We start from the raw sequence: 19850 nt of genomic DNA on the forward strand, positions 1-19850 counted from the left end.
GAATGACTATAGATTCTGTCTCTGGCCCTCAGGGTATTATTTTATATAATTCTTTTTATCTTTTTAAATTATATTTAGTGTTTTGTTCCTTAGAAATTGGGATTGTATTTTGTGAGTTAAAGGAGAGTCAGTTCAAGATGTTTTTATGACATTAAAGGAGTATTTGGTTGGAGGCCTATTATCACCAGTACACTGCTAAATGTAAAAGGAGAAAATCTTTCATGTGCATGGGGGAATACACTTTGAAAACAGAAATGTAAGCAACAGGAAGCAGTACACACACACACACACACACACACATGCACACATGAGCAGATACATACATGCCTATGTATGTATATATAGTTTCCATTGGCGGGGGCAGGGACGACAGGAAAGGAGTCAGAGGAAATTTCCAGGAATAATTTCTTGATTGTAATAAACGTATCTTTTCTCCAAATGATACAAAACAAGTCTAGTTTTTATCAGACTCAATTACACAGTAAATATTTACCGAGCACTGGTTACTTTGCATCCGCCATGTGGGACACGCAATTATGCCAGACACTCTTGTTCTGATAATGGGTCTACATTTACTTCACTTGAGTCTGAGAAATTGGTGCACAGAATCTTTTACTTGTCACCACTGTGCCTGTTTTCTTCAAGAAAATGGTTGGGCTCAACAGCAACCAGCGCTGCTTTCAAGTAGGTTGTTGGAAGAGGTTAGCTGCAGGACCCAACATTTCAGTTCTGTAGGATTCCTACACAGACATCAGAAAGATATCCTTAGCCCTCCTCATCCCTATTATATTGATATCTTTCCAGACAAACTGGAAGTGATTCTGAAGGCTCATGCCTTTATCCCTGACATAAAAGTTAGTCATTAGGAGCTGTGTCACTTGGCCCCATAATGAAAGTCATGAAGCCTGTGCTATACCAGTTGGTCGGGGTGCCAAGAACAGTAATTAGGCAGTAGCAGAACTTGCAGAATCACTCCTTCCCAAGCTAGTTGAGAGCAAGTTTATTTTTTCAAAAATACATATCTCTGAATATCTATGTCAGACCTCAAAAGTAGATACCAGGTCCCCTCCTGTTCCCAAGTCTCCTAACATTTATACTTAAAATGCTATATGGGCCCCGTAGGGGTAGCACAACCTCCTGGCTGCTTGTTGTACAGTTTTAGCTAAGCAGGGTGGGATGTTGTGTGTATGAGAGGCTGCTGAAATCCTATGTTTAGGTTTGGATTCTCATCCAGTGATTACATGTTTCAGGGTTGTTGCATGCAGCCACAATTTCCAGAACAACAGAGGGCTCTTTAAATACTTGATCACTCTGACAAGTATGCAAATACTCCCTTCTCCCAGCTATCAAAATCCTATGTCATCATCTGCCCTGTCTCCTTCCATTTCCTTCATGAGTATTTTCCATCTTATTAGGCCATGTGATCTTTTCTTCCTGAGAATTCCATTATCATCTATTGTTATCAACATCTGACACTCATAATTTTACACTTGTATGTTTACACTCATATTTTACATTGAAATAGAGAATGTTGTCTGCCTAAATAGACTGTACGTTCTTTTATTTTTTTTATTGTTATGTTAATCACCATACGTTACATCATTAGTTTTTGATGTAGTGTTCCATGATTCATTGTTTGCCTATAACACCCAGTGCTCCATGCAGAGCATGCCCTCTTTAATACCCATCACCAAGCTAACCAATCCTCCCAAACCCCTCCCCTCTAGAACCCTCAGTTTGTTTTTCAGAGTCCATAGTCTCTCATGGTTTGTCTCCCCCTCTGATATCCCCCCCTTCATTCTTCCCCTCCTGCTATCTTCTTCTTTTTTTTTTTAACATATATTGTATTATTTGTTTCAGAGGTACTGATCTGTGATTCAACAGTCTTGCACAATTCACAGCACTCACCATAGCTCCCCAATGTCTATCACCCAGCCACCCCATCCCTCCCACCCCCCACCGTTCCAACAACCCTCAGTTTGTTTCCTGAGATTAAGAATTCTTCATATCAGTGAGATCATATGATACATGTCTTTCTCTGATTGACTTATTTCACTCAGCATAACACCCTCCAATTCCATCCATGTCATTGCAAATGGCAAGATCTCATTCCTTTTGATGGCTGCATAATATTCCATTGTATATATATACCACCTCTTCTTTATCCATTCATCTGTCGACGGACATCTTGGCTCTTTCCAAGTTTCGCTATTGTGGACATTGCTGCTATAAACATCGGGGTGCACATACCCCTTCGGATCCCTACATTTGTATCTTTGGGGTAAATACCCAGTAGTGCAATTGTTAGATTGTATGGTAGCTCTATTTTCAACTTTTTGAGGAACCTTCATACTGTTCTCCAGAGTGGTTACACCAGCTTGCATTCCCACCAACAGTGTAGGAGGGTTCCCCTTTCTCCGCTTCCCTGCCAACATCTGTCATTTCCTGACTTGTTAATTTTAGCCATTCTGACTGCTGTGAGGTGATATCTCATTGAGGTTTTGATTTGGATTTCCCTGATGCCAAGCGATGTTGAGCACTTTTTCATGTGTCTGTTGGCCATTTGGATGTCCTCTTTGGAAAAATGTCTATTCATATCTTCTGCCCATTTCTTGATTGGATCATTGTTCTTTGGGTGTTGAGTTTAAGAAGATCTTTATAGATTTTGGGTACAAGCCCTTTATCTGATATGTCATTTGCAAATATCTTCTCCCATTTTGTCGGTTGTCTTTTGGTTTTGTTGACTGTTTCTTTTGCTGTGCAAAAGCTTTTTATCTTGATGAAGTCCCAAGAGGTCATATTTGCCCTTGCTTCCCTTGACTTTGGCGATGTTCCTAGGAAGAAGTTGCTGCGGCTGAGGTCGAAGAGGTTGCTGCCTGTGTTCTCCTTTAGGATGTTGATGGACTCCTGTCTCACATTTAGGTCTTTCAACCATTTGGAGTCTATTTTTGTGTGTGGTGTAAGGAAATGGTCCAGTTTCATTCTTCTGCATGTGGCTGTCCAATTTTCCCAACACCATTGGTTGAAGAGACTGTCTTGTTTCCATTGGACATTCTTTCCTGCTTTGTCAAAGATTAGTTGACCATAGACTTGAGGGTCCATTTCTGGGCTCTCTATTCTGTTCCATTGATCTAAGTGTCTGTTTTTGTGCCAGTACCATACTGTCTTAATGATGACAGCTTTGTAATAGAGCTGGAAGTCCAGAATTGTGATGCCGCCAGCTTTGGTTTTCTTTTTCAACATTCCTCTGGCTATTCGGGGTCTTTTCTGGTTCCATACAAATTTTAGCATTATTTGTTCCATTTCTTTGAAAAACTGGATGGTATTTTGATGGGGATTGCATTGAATGTGTAGATTGCTCTAGGTAGCACTGACATCTTCACAATATTGGTTCTTCCAATCCATGAGCATGGAACGTTTTTCCATTTCTTTGTGTCTTCCTCAATTTCTTTCATGAGTATTTTATAGGTTTCTGAGTACAGATTTTTGTCTCTTTGGTTTGATTTATTCCTAGGTATCTTATGGTTTTAGGTGCAATTGTAAATGGGATTGACTCCTTAATTTCTCTTTCTTCTGTCTTGGTGTTGGTGTATAGGAATGCCACTGATTTCTGTGCATTGATTTTATAACCTGCCACTTTATTGAATTCCTGTATGAGTTCTAGCAGTTTTGGGGTGGAGTCTTTTGGGTTTTCCACATAAAGTATCATATCATCTGCAAAGAGTGAGAGTTTGACTTCTTCTTTGCCAATTTGGATGCCTTTGATTTCTTTTTGTTATCTGATTGCTATGGCTAGGACTTCTAGTACTATGTTGAATAGCAGTGGTGATAGTGGACATCCCTGCCGTGTTCCTGACCTGAGGGGGAAAGCTGTCAGTTTTTCCTCATCAAGAATGATATTCGCTATGGGTTTTTCATAGATGGCTTTTATGATATTGAGGTATGTACCCTCTATCCCTATACTCTGAAGAGTTTTGATCAAGAAAGGATGATGTACTTTGTCAAATGCTTTTTCTGCATCTATTGAGAGGATCATATGGTTCTTGTTCTTTCTTTCATTAATGTATTGTATCACATTGATTGATTTGAAGATGTTGAACCAACATTGCAGCCCAGGGATATTTCCCACTTGGTCATGGTGAGTAATCCTTTTAATGTACTGTTGGATCCTATTGGCTAGTATTTTGGTGAGAATTTTTGCATCCATGTTCATCAAGGATATTGGTCTGTAATTCTCCTTTTTGATGGGGTTTTTGTCTGGTTTGGGGATCAAGGTAATGGCGGCCTCATAAAATGAGTTTGGAAGTTTCCCTTCCATTTCTATTTTTTGGAACAGTTTCAGAAGAATAGGTATTAATTCTTCTTGAAATGTTTGGTAGAATTCCCCTGGGAAGCCATCTGGCCCTGGGCTTTTGTTTGTTGGGAGATTTTTGATGACTGCTTCAGTTTCCTTAGTGGTTATAGGTCTGTTCAGGTTTTCTATTTCTTCCTGGTTCAGTTTTGGTAGTTGATACAGCTCTAGGAATGCATCCATCTCTTCCAGGTTATCTAATTTGCTGGCATAGAGTTGCTCATAATATGTTCTTATAATTGTTTGTATGTCTTTGGTGTTGGTTGTGATCTCCTTCATTCATGATTTTGTTGATTTGGGTCATTTCTCTTTTCTTTTTGATAAGTCTGGCCAGGGGTTTATCAATCTTATTAATTCTTTCAAAGAACCACCTCCTAGTTTCGTTGATCTGTTCTACTGTTCTTTTGGTTTCTATTTCATTGATTTCTGCTCTGATCTTTATTATTTCTCTTCTCCTGCTGGGTTTAGGCTTTATTTGCTGTTCTTTCTCCAGCTCCTTTAGGTGTAGGGTTAGGTTGTGTATTTGAGACCTTCCTTGTTTCTTGAGAAAGGCTTGTATTACTATATACTTTCCTCTTAGGACTGCCTTTGCTGCATCCCAAAGATTTTGAACAGTTGTGTTTTCATTTTCATTGGTTTCCATGAATTTTTTTAATTCTTCTTTAATTTCCTGGTTGACCCGTTCATTCTTTAGTAGGATGCTCTTTAGCCTCCATGTATTTGAGTTCTTTCTGACTTTCCTCTTGTGATTGAGTTCTAGTTTCAAAGCATTATGGTCTGAAAAGAGGTAGAGAATGATCCCAATCTTTTCGTACCAGTTGAAACGTGATTTGTGACCTAGGACGTGATCTATTCTGGAGAATGTTCCATGGGCACTAGAGAAGAATGTGTATTCCATTGCTTTGGAATGGAATGTTCTGAATATATCTGTGAAGTCCATTTGGTCCAGTGTGTCATTTAAAGTCTTTATTTCCTTGTTGATCTTTTGCTTAGATGATCTGTCCATTTCAGTGAGGGGAGTGTTAAAGTCCCCCACTATTATTGTATTGTTTTCGATGTGTTTCTTTGCTTTTGTTATTAATTGCCTTGTATAATTGGCTGCTCCCATGTTAGGGGCATAGATATTTACAATTTTTAGATCCTGTTCCTGGATAGACCCTTTAAGTAGCATATAGTGTCCTTCCTCATTTCTTATTACAGACTTTGGTTTAAAATCTAATTTGTCTGATATAAGGATTGCCACCCCAGCTTTCTTTTGGTGTCCATTAGCATGGGAAATGGTTTTCCACCCCCTCACTTTCAATCTGGAGGTGTCTGTGGGTCTAAAATGAGTCTCTTGCAGACAGCATATCGATGGGTCTTGTTTTTTTATCCAATCTGATAGCCTGTGTCTTTTGATTGGGGCATTTAGCCCATTTACATTCAGGGTAACTATTGAAAGATAGGAATTTAGTGCTATTGTATTGCCTATAAGGTGACTGTTACTATATATTGTCTGTGTTCCTTTCTGGTCTATGTTGCTTTTAGGCTCTCTCTTTACTTAGAGGACCCCTTTCAAGATTTTTGGAGGGCTGGTTTCCTGTTTGCAAATTCCTTTAGTTTTTGTTTGTCCTGGGAGCTTTTTATCTCTCCTTCTATTTTCAATGACAGCCTAGCTGGATATAGTATTCTTGGCTGCATATTTTTCTCATTTAGTGCTCTGAATATATCCTGCCAGTCCTTTCTGGCCTGCCAGGTCTCTGTGGATAGGTCTGTTGCCAATCTAATGTTTCTACCATTGTAGGTTACAGATCTCTTGTCCTGAGCTGCTTTCAGGATTTTCTCTTTGTCTCTGAGACTCGTAAGTTTTACTATTAGATGTCGGGGTGTTGACCTATTTTTCTTGATTTTGAGAGGGGTTCTCTATGCCTCCTGGATTTTGATGCCTGTTTCCTTCCCCAAATTAGGGAAGTTCTCTGCTATCATTTGCTCCATTATACCTTCTGCCCCTCTCTCTCTTTCTTCTTCTTCTGGGATTCCAATTATTTTAATGTTGTTTCCTCTTATGGTATCACTTATCTCTCGAATTCTGCCCTCGTGATCCAGTAGTTGTTTATCTCCCTTTTTCTCAGCTTCTTTATTTTCCATCATTTGGTCTTCTATATCACTGATTCTCTCTTCTGCCTCATTTATCCTAGCAGTTAGAGCCTCCATTTTTTATTGCACCTCATTAATAGCCTTTTTGATTTCGACTTGGTTAGATTTTAGTTCTTTTATTTCTCCAGAAAGAGTTTCTCTAATAACTTCCATGCTTTTTTCAAGCCCAGCTAGTATCTTTAAAATCATCATTCTGAACTCTGAGTCCAACATCGTACTAATGTCTGTATTGAGCAGGTCCCTGGCAGTCGGTACTGCCTCTTGTTCTTTTTGTTGAGGTGATTTTTTCCACCTTGTCATTTTGTCCAGAGAATAGATGAATGAGAGAACAAAATGCTAACAGGGTAACAACATCCCCAGAAAATATACTCTAAACAAATCAGAAAAGACCTGAAACTGGGGGAAAAGAAAGGGAAAGAAAGAAAAAAGAAAAAGAAAAAAAAAAAAGATAAAGATAAAAACAAACAAAAACAGAACAAAAAAAAAACAACAGAATATGATCAAATAAATCAGGCTGGTGCATAGATCAGTGTCACACACTAGATTTTGGGTGTATTTTGGTCTTTTAGAAGAAAGTGCCTCCCAAAATTTTAAAGAAAGAAAAACTTATATATGTACAAAAATAAGGGTTAATACGATGAAAGGATAGAATATGACTGTAAAGATGAAAATTATATAAAATTTTATAAAAGGAATTGATAAGATAAGTTGAAAAAAGGAAGAAGAGGATTTAAAAAAAAAAAGGAAAAAAAGGGAGAGAATGTGATCAGGCAGGAGACTAGAACAAAGCCATATACTAGAGATTTAGGGTATATTTTGATCTGTTAGAAGAAACTGTATCTCAAAATTTTAAAGAGAAAACAACTTATATATATATGCCAAAAGAAGGGTAACTACTATGAAGGGATAGAATATGACTCTAAAAATGAAAAATAAAAATGTTTTTTAAAAAGGGGATTGATAAGATGTTGGTTGAATAAGGGAAAAAGAAAAATTCAAAAAAAAAAAAAAAAAAAGACAGTTGAAAAAAATTAACTTTGAAAGACTAAAGAATCATTGTAAAAAAGCCATGGATTCTATGTGCAGTATTCCCCTAGCGCTGGAGTTCTGCTGTTCTCATTGATCGGTAAACTTGTTCTTGGCTGGCTGTTCTTGCTGATCTTCTGGGGGAGGGGCCTGTTGCCGTGGTTCCCAAATGTCTTTGCCGGAGGCGGAATTGCCCCTCCCTTGCCAGTCCAGGCTAAGTAATCTGGTTGGGTTTGCTCTCAGGAGCTTTTGTTCCCTGCAAGCTTTCCGTACAGCTTTGGAGGATGAGAGTGAAAATGGCGGCCTCCCGATCTCCGCCCCAGAGGAGCTGAGAACTTGGGGCCCCACTCCTCAGTAAGCCCCCAGAGAAAAGCAGTCAGTCACTCCCATCTCCCCGTCTCCTGCCACTCTCCGTGCTCACCCAGCCTGTGACCGAGCATTTCTATCTCTGGCACCCGACCCGGTGTGGAGTCTCCAAACCCAGCAGATCCCTGCGGTGTGCTCCTGTGCCGCTCCTCCCAGGGGAGGAAGGGGAGTCTCCCCTGATCTGCCGCTTGTTGGGTCCCTGCTGGAGGAGCAGTGGCCCGACTGTGCCACGGATCAGTTTATGGCAACCCCAGCTGAGAGCCCGCTCCTCGGCTCCGTCTCTGCAGCCGGCTTCCCTGCTCCGATACCTGAGAGCTCTGCCATACTCAGGCACCCCTGGTCTTTCTGTGACCCCGAGGGTCCTGAGACCACACAGTCCCACGAGGGTTCCACCCCCTGCTTAGCCACTGGAGCGACATCCCTCAGTGAAGCCGAATTCTAAAAGTTCCAATTTTGTGCTCCGCTGCTCTATCACTTACCAGAAGCAGCCAACGGATGCCCCCTCCCCCGCCGTCTATCCTCTCGAATATCACCTCGGATTCACTTCTCCGCACGTCCTACCTTCCAGAAAGTGGTCGCTTTTCTGTTCAGAGAGCTGCTGCTATTCTTTTCTTCAATCTCCTGTTGAGTTTGTAGGTGTTCAGAATGGTTTGATCCCTATCCACCTGAATTCCTGGGACCATACGAAATCCAGGTCTCCTACTCCTCTGCCATCTTGCTCCGCCCCACCTAGACTGTAAGTTCTTCAAGGGAAAGAGCTGCAATTATATTCCTTTGTATCATCCATATTGCCAAGCCCTGAGCTGCGCTCACAGAATGCACAAAACTAAGTTGCTGGGGGAACTAACAGAGAAGTGAATAGGAAGACTGTGGGTGCTCTCTCTCTCTCTCTCTCTCAAATAAATAAATAAAATCTTTAAAAAAAAAAAAAAAAGGGCGCCTGGGTGGCTCAGTTGGTTAAGGAAGACTGTGGGAACTAGTGAAAGGTTGTCTCAGATTTTATTGAAGATAAAAAACTGTTTAAATCTGGGCTCAATTATAATCAAAGACAGGACTCTTGACTAATAAGAAGTTTTGAAACATTGAAATCTCCTACCAGGTTAAATATAGTTTACATGTGATCTTAGAGATCATCTAGGCAAAACTTTAATTTACTGATTGTATTAGGATTCTGTAGAGAAACAGAACCAATAGGAGATATATATATATATGTGTATATATATATATATATATATATATATATATTATTATATATATAATATGTATTATATAAGTTATTATAGATAATATATAACATCTATAATTATATTACATATATATGAAGAGATTTATCATAAGGAATTGGTTCACAGAGTTATGGAGGCTAGAAGTACCAAGATCTGCTTTCTGCAAGCTGGATCCCAAGGAAAGCCAGTGGTGTAATTTGGTCAGGTCTTAGAGGCCTGAGGACCAGGAACACCTAGGGCAGGAAAAGATCAATGATGCTTTTTTTTTTCTTTTTTTTTTTAAAGACTTTATTTATTTATTTGACAGAGAGAGACAGCGAAAGCGGGAACACAAGCAGGAGGTGTGGGAAAGGGAGAAGCAGGCTTCCTGCTGAGCAGGGAACCCAATGCAGGGCTCAATCCCAGGACCCTGGGATCATGACCTGAGCCAAAGGAAGATGCTTAACAACTGAGCCACCCAGGCGCCCCAAGATCAATGATGTTTTACCTCAAGCAATTAGGCAGGAAGGGTTGAATTCTTCCTTCCTCCAACTCTTTGTTCTGATCAGGCCCCCAACAGATTGGATGATATCCACCCAAACTGCTTTACTAGTTCCATCAGTTCAAATGCTAATTTCAGAAAAAATACCCTCACAGACACACCCAGAAATAATATTTTGCCAAATATCTGGGCACCTCCTGACCTAGTCAAATCGACACATACAGTCACCATCACAATAATGAAGCAACTGGAAAACACAGATGTTGGTGACTTGTCCATGGTTACTCAGCTGGTGCAGGGGAAAGTCATGACCCAGGTCCTTTCTCTGACTGATGTTTGTTCAATCCCTCACCGAAAAGTCAATATTTTGGAGATCGAACAATTAATGCAGACAACTGATTCAAGGGTTGCCTGTGGGTGGCAGACTATAGACCATGCTCTCTCAGATACCATTCTGTAACAACACTAAGAGTGTTGGATTTTTTATCCATTAATATTCTCCTGGTTAGTTCTTTCTCTGTCTAATTTTGAGAAGTGGAAATTTTATTTAAGTTTAGGCCCAGAGAAATTTACTGTTACTCTCAGGGTGTTCCATTCTGCTAGAAGTCTCAGAAATGTCATAGGATGTTCATTATATCTTAAAAGGAGACATTGACAAATTGAAGTGCCTCCAAAAGAAGGTGACCCAAATAGTGAGATGTCTGGGAATGTGTCATGTGAGGAATATGTCTGTCATTTTGTGTTCAAGTGTGGTGATGTTGAGTCTGAAAGATGCTCCCCATCCCTGCAGGGCAATGATAACTTCCTTCAATTATTTGAAGATCTGCCATGTGAAACTAAGATTCTATATTTTCTGAATAGTTCGAGCGGGTAAAACTTGGGCCAGTGTGTGACAGGTACAAGAAGCCAGACTTCCACTGTTGGAGCTGTTCCAGTCCTTTGTTGATGCCAATGGAGCTGCATCATGGGTCCCTTGTGAGCAAAAGCCCATATCTCCATACTGATTGGGAGACAGCGTTGGCAATCTGTGTCACTTATGATTTGAAGATTGTGTGATTATTTGTCACTGAGCTATACCCAAATCGATGACAGCCAAACTTCACTCAGCAATTCTCACTCACCTCACTCAGGTGAAGAGCATTTTAGAAAAGGTCATGCTATTCGCAGCTAGTGTGGATGCTGGAACCCCTGGTTAATTGCTCATGCTGTAAGTCGAACACAGCTTGAGGTCATTCCCTTCCTCCCTACCTAACTTACCAGAATCGGAAGCTTTCCCTACAGCAATGAAACCGTATAGCTCTTTAGGAGGCTGTCTGCATTGATCTGTATGAGGGAAGTAGAACATATTTAAAATAAATCCTTGTACCCCCGATCTTTTTAGGTTAACAGTAGGTATTCAGGATGGCTTATATGAAACAAGTGTAATTTAATGAATGACAGCTTTGAAAGTGTTAGAAGAGGAATCAAAGCATAAAATGTGCCAGAGGTTTTAAAATAAATTAAGTAAGTCATGTTTCAGTGTATTTGAAATAATGTTCACAGCAAGGCAACAGACATAAAATGAATATTCTTTCACGTCTCACCTTGATTAGAATAGAAAGTACATATTTAACAGATATTTTGAGTCTTAAATGTGACTCAAACTACCAATCTAGTGATAGTTTGTCTTTTATCTTTTTTTTTTTGAAATGTCACTAAAGCAGCACTCATGGCTTGCATTTAGTTTTAATACAGATTTCATTGAACATGCAAGTTCCATGATGGAACTCATTTTATTAGACCCTGCACTCAACACAAAACATCAATTGCAGAGGGTCATACCACATCTTTCTAGCTGTCACACCAATATCTCGCTGAGTGCAGGCTGCAGTGTCTCAGGTTTTTTATTTATACTGGAACTCATTTAGTTTGATCCAAGAGCTATTTCCAAAATGCCTGCAGTACACAAAAAAAGCACTTTATCAACAGATAGTCCATTGCTTTGGAGACAGGAATGTCAGCAAGATCCTCAGTGGTAGTAGAGATCGAGACAAACGATGATAATAGATTTAATGAGAAACAGTCTTAATTCCTTTTTTTTTTTTTTTTAGATTTTATTTATGTGACAGAGAGAGGGCGACAGAGGAAACACAAGCAGGGGGAGTGGGAGAGGGAGAAGCAGGCATCCCGCCGAGCAGGGAACCCGATGTAGGGCTTAATCCCAGGACCCTGAGATCATGACCTGAGCTGAAGGCAGACGCTTAACAACTGAGCTATCTAGGTGCCCTGAATCAGTCTTAATTCTAAGAAAAATTATTTTATACTAAATGAATCTACCTGTCCTACACTTGTGTAGCTAAAATGAGATGGGGATGCTTTGCAACTCTTAGGTTTTAAAATACAAAGCCAATATCTGAAGCTGGTTAATTCTTCTTACCTAATGTATCTGCAGTTATGGAGCTACCACCAGATGACAGAATTGTCTTAGGGTAGAGCAGCACGGGCTAGGTCAGAATCTTAAACTACTACGTCTGCATGATTTGTATAACCTATAAGGGGCCTGTGCTCTCAGTCCACCACTTCACTACTTTTTCAGAAAAGAAAGGGGGGATGGGGAAGGAATCCCCTTTTCTCCTTTATGTCACAGTTAGAATGCACCAGGCATTGAGCCAGAGAAAGCAACTGTGAAGATGAACCAAAGTATGGCTCTAGCCCAGTAAGCACTTATAAATGAATGTGAGAAGTAGTTGGAACATGAGTAGGTAGATTAAAGACAGTGGAAGTCTTTGAGCCCAGGTTAAGTAGTTAGAAACGGGGCTCCCTTCACCCCCATCTACCCCTATATTTTATAGGGGATGGGTAGCCTTAGAAACATTATGGAAAAGATTGACAGGATTCTAGCTTTGATTTGAAGAATTTAATCTAGCGAAATCAGTGAAGGACGTACAGGAAAAGGAGGCAAGACCATTGTTGTTGAGGCAGATGACTCAGTTCAGAGTCTGTTGCAGTAGTAGAGCTAAGAAGAGGTAGCAACACCCTTTGTTTTTCAGCAAAGTCCATCTACACTCTTTATATCATTGATTATAGAAGAATCAATGTCTGAAATAAGTGGATACTACAAAAATTAAAATTAAGATAATGTAAGAAAATTGATTAGAAAGCATGGAAGCATTTTAGGAATAGATTGAATAAGAAAGAGAATGAAATTTAAGAAGCCAGTTAGGAAGTGATCAGTAAGATGATAACACAGGGGTATTAAATTTCTTGGATTCTTTAGCTTAACAATCCTTTCCCCCTCAGTATTGAACCATCCTCCCCCCACACACACACTTCTATATACAATTTATTTTTATCTTCACTCCTATCTGAAATTTATCTAAACTATTGTCATTTTTACCCCCACACTTGGGTCTTTCACCAGGAACTTCCCCATCTGGTTTTGAAGAGAATAAACTTTGCTTTGGAAACATCATTCATTAAGTTGCTTTATATTGTGGAGCCACTTAAGTGTTTCTTGACAAAGAAGTGGTTGAAGATAGCATTTGAAAATGCAGGCAAAGGAAATTCTAAGTTGGCTTTCAGGAGTATGAAGAAAATAAAAACTGGCCAGTTCTTTTTAAACTCCTCTTTGAATGGAGCCATATTAACCTAATGGGAAGAGACTATACCTTTCCTGTGTTGTGAAAAATTTTTTTGATTTCTTACTGAGTCTAAGTGAAACCATTATTAAACAACAATTAAACAATCAACTCTTTGAAAATTTAAGTGAACCCCATATGAAATCATGTCAGAACATAATCTACCAAACTAGATAAGAATAATTTAGTATGGGCTTTGAGATGCTGTTTTGAATGTGCCCCTCTTAAGTTTTCCTCAAAATGTATTAAGAGTCTTAATTCCAAAAAAATCCCCTTATGTGCATATGCATGTGTGTGTATTTATGTATATGTGAAATGATTCCAATAGTTAAGACATGCTTCGGTAATGGTACTCATAATGGGAGAAATGGTGAATGTAGATATGACCAATGGTGACTGTTTTGTTAATGGAATTTGGAGAAATGCTTATAGAATATATTGCTATTTGGAAATTTGGCTGAAAATGTCAGAGATAAGCATATCTTTGTTTCATGGGTCGACCATTCTTATAAAAATTTTTAAAGATTTTATTTATTTATTTGACAGAGACAGGGAGAGAGCACACTAGCATGAGCCCAGGGGAGGGGCAAAGGGAGAGGGAGAAGCAGACTCCCCGCTGAGCAGGGACCCTTCCTTGGGGCTCAATCCCAAGACCCTGAAATCATGACCCGAGCCAAAGGCAGATGCTTAACTGACTGAGCCACCCAAGCATTCCTGGGTCCACCGTTCTTAAAACTTATTTCTTTCAATATCTAGTTATGCTTCTCCTGTTTTTTCAACAGTGGTAAAAACTATGCTTTCAGAAAGATCTTTATCAGTAATAAATCCAAGTAACATTTAGCAACAAAATAATCGTTTGCTAAGTTTTGGAAACCAGGATTAGCATTCTGTAGAATTTATAGTGATTTTCCATTGCAAATAATTCTTATTTTGACATAAATATTTTCCTTTAATAAATTATATAGAAAAGAAGTTGAGTCCTCTGTTTTCTTTTATAATATTTTTGGCTACCTCAAATATCTTCTATCAGGGAAGATATGTACTTGATTCTTCAAAAAATATTGATTTTCCCTTGGTTATAAAAATAAGGTCTGGCATACCTGAATTTGAATCTCAGTTTTGCCACTTTTAAACCATATAACTTCAAACTAATTCTTCTACCTAAAAACAGCATGTTAGTGGCTTATTTAATTTTAGTGAGAATTAAATGAATTAACACAAGCAAAGCATTAATAGAGTATCTGGCCATTAGTAAATGCCTAAAAATTATAACTTTTTATTAACATTTTATAAGTTTATAAATTAAATGAGATAATATCACATATATATGAAATTATACAAACACGTATACTTAGCACAGCATATTGTAAGACAATAAGTGGTAGCTAAAATTTGTAAGTTAAAAGATATGGGAAATAAAGAAAAATGTGCAGAATAAAGGAAAGTTACCTAAAATCTTATTAGCCAGTAACAAAAAGCCAATGTTTAGCTTCTTTTGTTATGTATTATTAAATTAAAGGGAATCGGCACTAGGTGACATCAAGATACACATTTATTTTCAAAGCAAGGAAAATCTTTATTTGGAATTATTAAATTATAAATAAGAACAGAACTATGTACAATTTGTTAACTGCTTATTTAGTATTGTTGATCTCATAATAATGGCACTTTTTTGAAAAAGCTTGTAAGTTGAAGAAAATGTATTAGTTATAATAATATTTTTGCAAATGGAAAACACACATACACACACGCACCATGAATTATTCAAGTACTATTTTAAAATCGTCTGGAACTACTACCTATTACCTGAATTCTTATTACTCAAAGTATGGTCAATGGATAAGCACCATCAGCATAACAAGCTGTGATAAATACAGACACTTGAGTTTTGCCCTAAACTCATTGAATCAAAAATCTGCAGTTTGATTAATGTGCATATAAATATCACTCATATACCTTTAAATTTGAGAAGCAATCTTTTAAACTAAACCAAACCAGAGAGGGAGAAAAACAGAAATAAAATTTAGTGGGGTCGCACATATTCTAGTACAACGATTCAGATAGGTAAAAAATAAAAAGTGTTGCTAAGCTAATCAAATTTTTATCTGTCATAGTTTTGTGTGAGTAAAACCAAAGTGTATGTCCTGTAATGATAATACTGGTGCCTCAGTTGTACAAGCTTGTATCAGTGTTTTTGACAATTACTGGTTTCCCTTTTGGTATGTTGTTGGTCAGAGCTACTGATAGGACGCAGGTGATTTAAAGAACTGTAAATATTTCACCCTGGCCTGTGCATGCTCACAAAAATTCCTGCTTGAATCCAAAATTAATAGTACGTATGTATAAGTGATTGTGTATTGAATCCACACTGAGAGTACTGCAGTGAGGACACTTTTAGAAAATAATGTAAAGTAATGCATACAATTATAGTCTTTATTTATTTTAAGGAAAAAACATAAATAAATTAGTTTTATTTTTTTAATGGGAGTTGTTTTAATATCTCAAAAGGGCAGGTATACGTGCAGAAATATGAAAAAAAGATTCTTTTATGATTTTCTATTTACTAATTCTTTAAATGCAATATTCTTTTGTCTTCCTTTCAGGAATGAATAAAAATAAGAATAACTAGTTAGAATATATTTTAACATGTATCCATTCATCCATACATTCATTAAGCAGGAATTTTTAAGCAGAGGCTGTAATCCTGTCCAAATGGATTCCGCATTCCAGTGAGGAAAAGAAATTATAGACAAACAAATTAAAAATATGATTATAGGTTATGATAGGAGGGGGATATGTTGGGATTTCAGGAAAATCCTCTTTGAGAAAGTGACTTGAACTGAGACCCTAAGGTATAAAAAGGATCTAACTGCAGAGAATTCCAGGCTTGATTTCCTGAAAAGCAAAGTCCTTAGGTGCTTGAGGCCAGGATTTATTATGAGAAGAGCATACAGAGAAGCCCAATAAAAATGAGAGAAAAATTGTATAATATTTGAGAGGTAGACTGTAGCCTGTTCATGTCAGAGTTTGTAGGCCATGATAAGATAATTGGATTTTATTCCAAGTACAATACAAAGCCACTGAAGAATTTTAAGCAGGGTAGTAAAATTATGATTTATGCTATAAAGTCTACCCTGGCTAGAGTGTGAGCAGTGGATTGTAGAAGAGGTCATGAGCAGGATCAGTGAGAATAGGTAGAAGGCTTTGCACTATTCTAGATGATCAATTATAATGGCTTCAACTGGTGAGAGGAGAGAGCTGTTTGGATTCTAGCTCTATTTAGTGTACATAATTACCATGGAAAAGGAAGTTAATTAAAAAAGATCTTCACGTTTCTGACTTGAGTACAAAGGATATGTGTTAATTTCCTAGGAAGTAGGGACTACCTAGGAAAGCATGAGAGGAAATTTAAGAATTCAAGTTTGGAGTAAGTTTAAAAGGTAGTAGATACCTTGGAGATTAAGACAATGGGCTCTGGGGAAGGTTCAAATCCTACCCTAAGTGGTTAATAGCAGTGGATCATGAATAATTTACTTAAGCTGTACCTTTGTTTTCTCATCTTTAAAAGAAAGGGAGGTTAATAATACCTACCTTACAGTGTTGTTGTAAATATTAGATAATTCCTATAAAATGGTAAGAATAAGCAACAAAATAATTATCACTATTATGAATGCTCACACAATGAGTAATGTCAAGTAGAAAAGCTGGCATACAAGTTTGAGGTTTGAAGGAACATGACTGACATTCCAATTCTTTTAAGAAAGGATTACTATCAAATTAACATGTTGTACACCTTAAATTTATACAATGTTATATGTCAAGTATATTTCAGTTAAGGAAGGCAGAAAAAAAAGAAAGCTTTTCACCTCATTATACTTACTTTGAGTTAATAAAAACTGTCCTAGGATAGCTTTTACTGTTTGTTTGTTTGTTTTTTTTTTTTGGTCAACTTACCTTTCTCCTTTACCCTTCTCTCTTTCCGTGGATTGTGCAGGAAAGTTGACACAGAGCTGAGAAGTAGCAGAAGTTCCATTCCATCAAGACAATGGAAAAGTCAGATTCTAACTCTAAAAAGAACATTTCATTTCCCTTTTTCAACTTTACAACTATTCCAAAAGTAGATTTTAGCTTTTAATTGATTGTATTGAAATTTCCTGCATAAATAGACCATAACCATTTTTGATAACAGATTATCAGATCATCCATTGATTAACTACTGAAACCACAAGGGATAATCTGGAATTTGTATGTTGACTTTATTGTCAAATTAACCTTTGAAATGGCAGGTTGATTGACACAGCAAAAATACTTTCTCTTTCAGGTCTACATTGTAACAAATTATAACAAAATATCATTTTTACTTCTGGAGTGGAACATTGATTTCTTCAGCTATATAAATGTATTTGAACATGAGTTTGATCCATTTATCTATTTAATAAAAAAAGAAAAAAATTTAATGAATGCCTGGGTGGTAGATATTTTGTCATGTTCTGAGAATTCCAATAAACATGACAACGTACTTGTTTCAAGATGCAAAACCCCAAATATGTCAAGTGGCTTAGTCCCTATTGTGTTTCTTTAAAAGCTTTATAAAACAGGTGCTATGTAAATTTGAATTATTATTGTTGTTGTCATTAATATGTGGAGATCCTTCTAAAAGCAAGTATCCTTTTTTAAACATGTTTTCTTCATTTATTTTTTGGTAGCCTCGAAACAGAGTCATGCAAAGAGGCTCAGAAAAGAACATGGAAAGTAGCCACCATCAGCATGAGGAGCCCAACAAGTCAGCCTGGTAAGTGGAAAAAGTGATGCATGGGTATCTTTTTCTGTGTGCCATTAAATCTGCTGAGATTGCTTTTTATGCAAAAAATCCTCATAGTTTACAAACAAAAATGAGAGTGGGTCTAAAAGGAGAATGTCTATGGCATTGATTCTCATTACTTCAAAGACCTTAGGAAGTTGGTATTTGGCAGGAATAGTCACAGCATTTTGTTATACACAGATTATGGTGTTATAGTAGCTACATGACCTTATGAAAGTTTCTTAATTCTTTGAGTCTTAGCTTCCTTGTTTGAAAATGGAGATGATGGGGGTGCCTGGGTGGCTCAGTTGGTTGAGCATCAGACTCTTGGTTTCTGCTTAGGTCATGATCTCAGGGGTCTTAAGATCAAGCCCTGTGTCAGGGGGCTCTGCTCTGGGTGTGGAGCCTGCTTAAGGTTCTCTCTCTCCCCCTGCCTCTCCCTTCCCCACCCCTGCTCGCACATGTGCACGCTCTCACACTCTCTAAAAAAAAGAAAAAAAGGAAAGGAAAGAAAATGGAGATTACGGTAGTTATATTGTTATGTTTTCCTAAGAACTAAGTAAGAAACTGCGTATAAACAGTCAATTAGTTTCTTTAGCATAAAGAGGTTAAAGATATAAGACTAGTATTTACTGAATACTTTCAATGTGCCAAGTACTAAATGCTAACTACTTTACTGCATTGTTTTATTGAATACTCACAATGCTTAAAGGTAGAAGCTATTATTGTTCTCATTTTACAGATGAAGAAACTGTACTATTGAAAAATTATGACTTGTCTTTAAATCACAAACTGCTCTGACAAATGAGTGCAGTCTTGTCTGATGCCAAAGTTTCTGTACTTGCATTCATTCATAAAGTCAACAAACATTTATTGGGCAGCTAACAAATGCCAGGTTTCCCTTAGCTGAGATGCCATGCTATTTCCTGAATGATTATTGCTTAGAATATAATAACTGTATATTCATAAGATGAATTATAGTTTACAAATAATATATGAATAAGTAATTTTATTATTGATATACCCTGTATGGAAGACAAAGTAGGGATCATTAAGTGTATTTTATAGATGGAAAAATTGAGGTCCCAGGAGGTTAACTGGCTCACTGGGTGTCTTATGCTCAGTGCTTTTCAGACTCTATGGGTTAAGGGTCAGTTTTTTTGTGCTTTTTTTTTTAAGTTTTTATTTAAATTCCAGTTAGTTAACATAGAGTGTATATTTGTCTCAGGGGTACAATATAGTGATTCAACACTTGCATACAATACCCAGTGCTCATCACAGCAAGTGCACTCCTTAATCTTCATCACCAATTTAACCCATTCCCCCACCTACCTCCCCTCTGGTAACCATCAGTTTGTTCTCTATAGTTAAGAGTATGTTTCTTGGTTTGCCTTTCTCTATCTTTTTTTTCCTTTGCTTATTTGTTTTGTTTCTTAAATTTTACATGTGAGTAAAATCATATGGTATTTGTCTTTCTCTGACTTATTTCACTTAACATAATACTCTCTAGCTCAATCCATGTCATTGCAAATGGCAAGATTTCATTCTTTTTTATGGCTGAGTAATATTCCATGGTATACCATATATACCAAATCTTCTTTATCCATTCTTCATTTGATGGATGCTTGGACTGTTTCTATAATTTGAGTATTGTAGATAATGCCGCTATAAACATCGGGATGCACGTATCCCTTAATCCATTTGAATCCTTTGCAGACTGAATGTTTTTGCAAACATTAATTACCAGAGAAATAAAATGATTAAAAGGCAGACACAAAATACTTAAGTCCACATATTTATTGTTATTATTCTGCAGACTTAAAATTATAAAATGGCTATAAAAGAT

General features: G+C 37.5%; 1 protein-coding gene across 10 annotated transcripts in view; it reads left to right on the plus strand.

Annotated features, from left to right (window-relative positions):
• The window catches only part of LINGO2 (leucine rich repeat and Ig domain containing 2), a 1236800-nt gene that overhangs the window by 665976 nt on the left and 550974 nt on the right, over nucleotides 1-19850 (plus strand). For all 10 annotated transcript variants that reach the window (XR_004298032.1, XM_032393628.1, XM_032393630.1 and 7 more), the window contains one exon: nucleotides 17910-17995. The gene's annotated coding sequence lies outside the window, so the exon portion shown is untranslated. The remainder of the gene's footprint in view (nucleotides 1-17909; nucleotides 17996-19850) is intronic.

The sequence above is a fragment of the Phoca vitulina genome, unplaced genomic scaffold (assembly GCF_004348235.1).
Source record: "Phoca vitulina isolate PV1807 unplaced genomic scaffold, GSC_HSeal_1.0 scaffold75, whole genome shotgun sequence".
NCBI classification, from domain to species: Eukaryota; Metazoa; Chordata; class Mammalia; order Carnivora; family Phocidae; genus Phoca; species Phoca vitulina.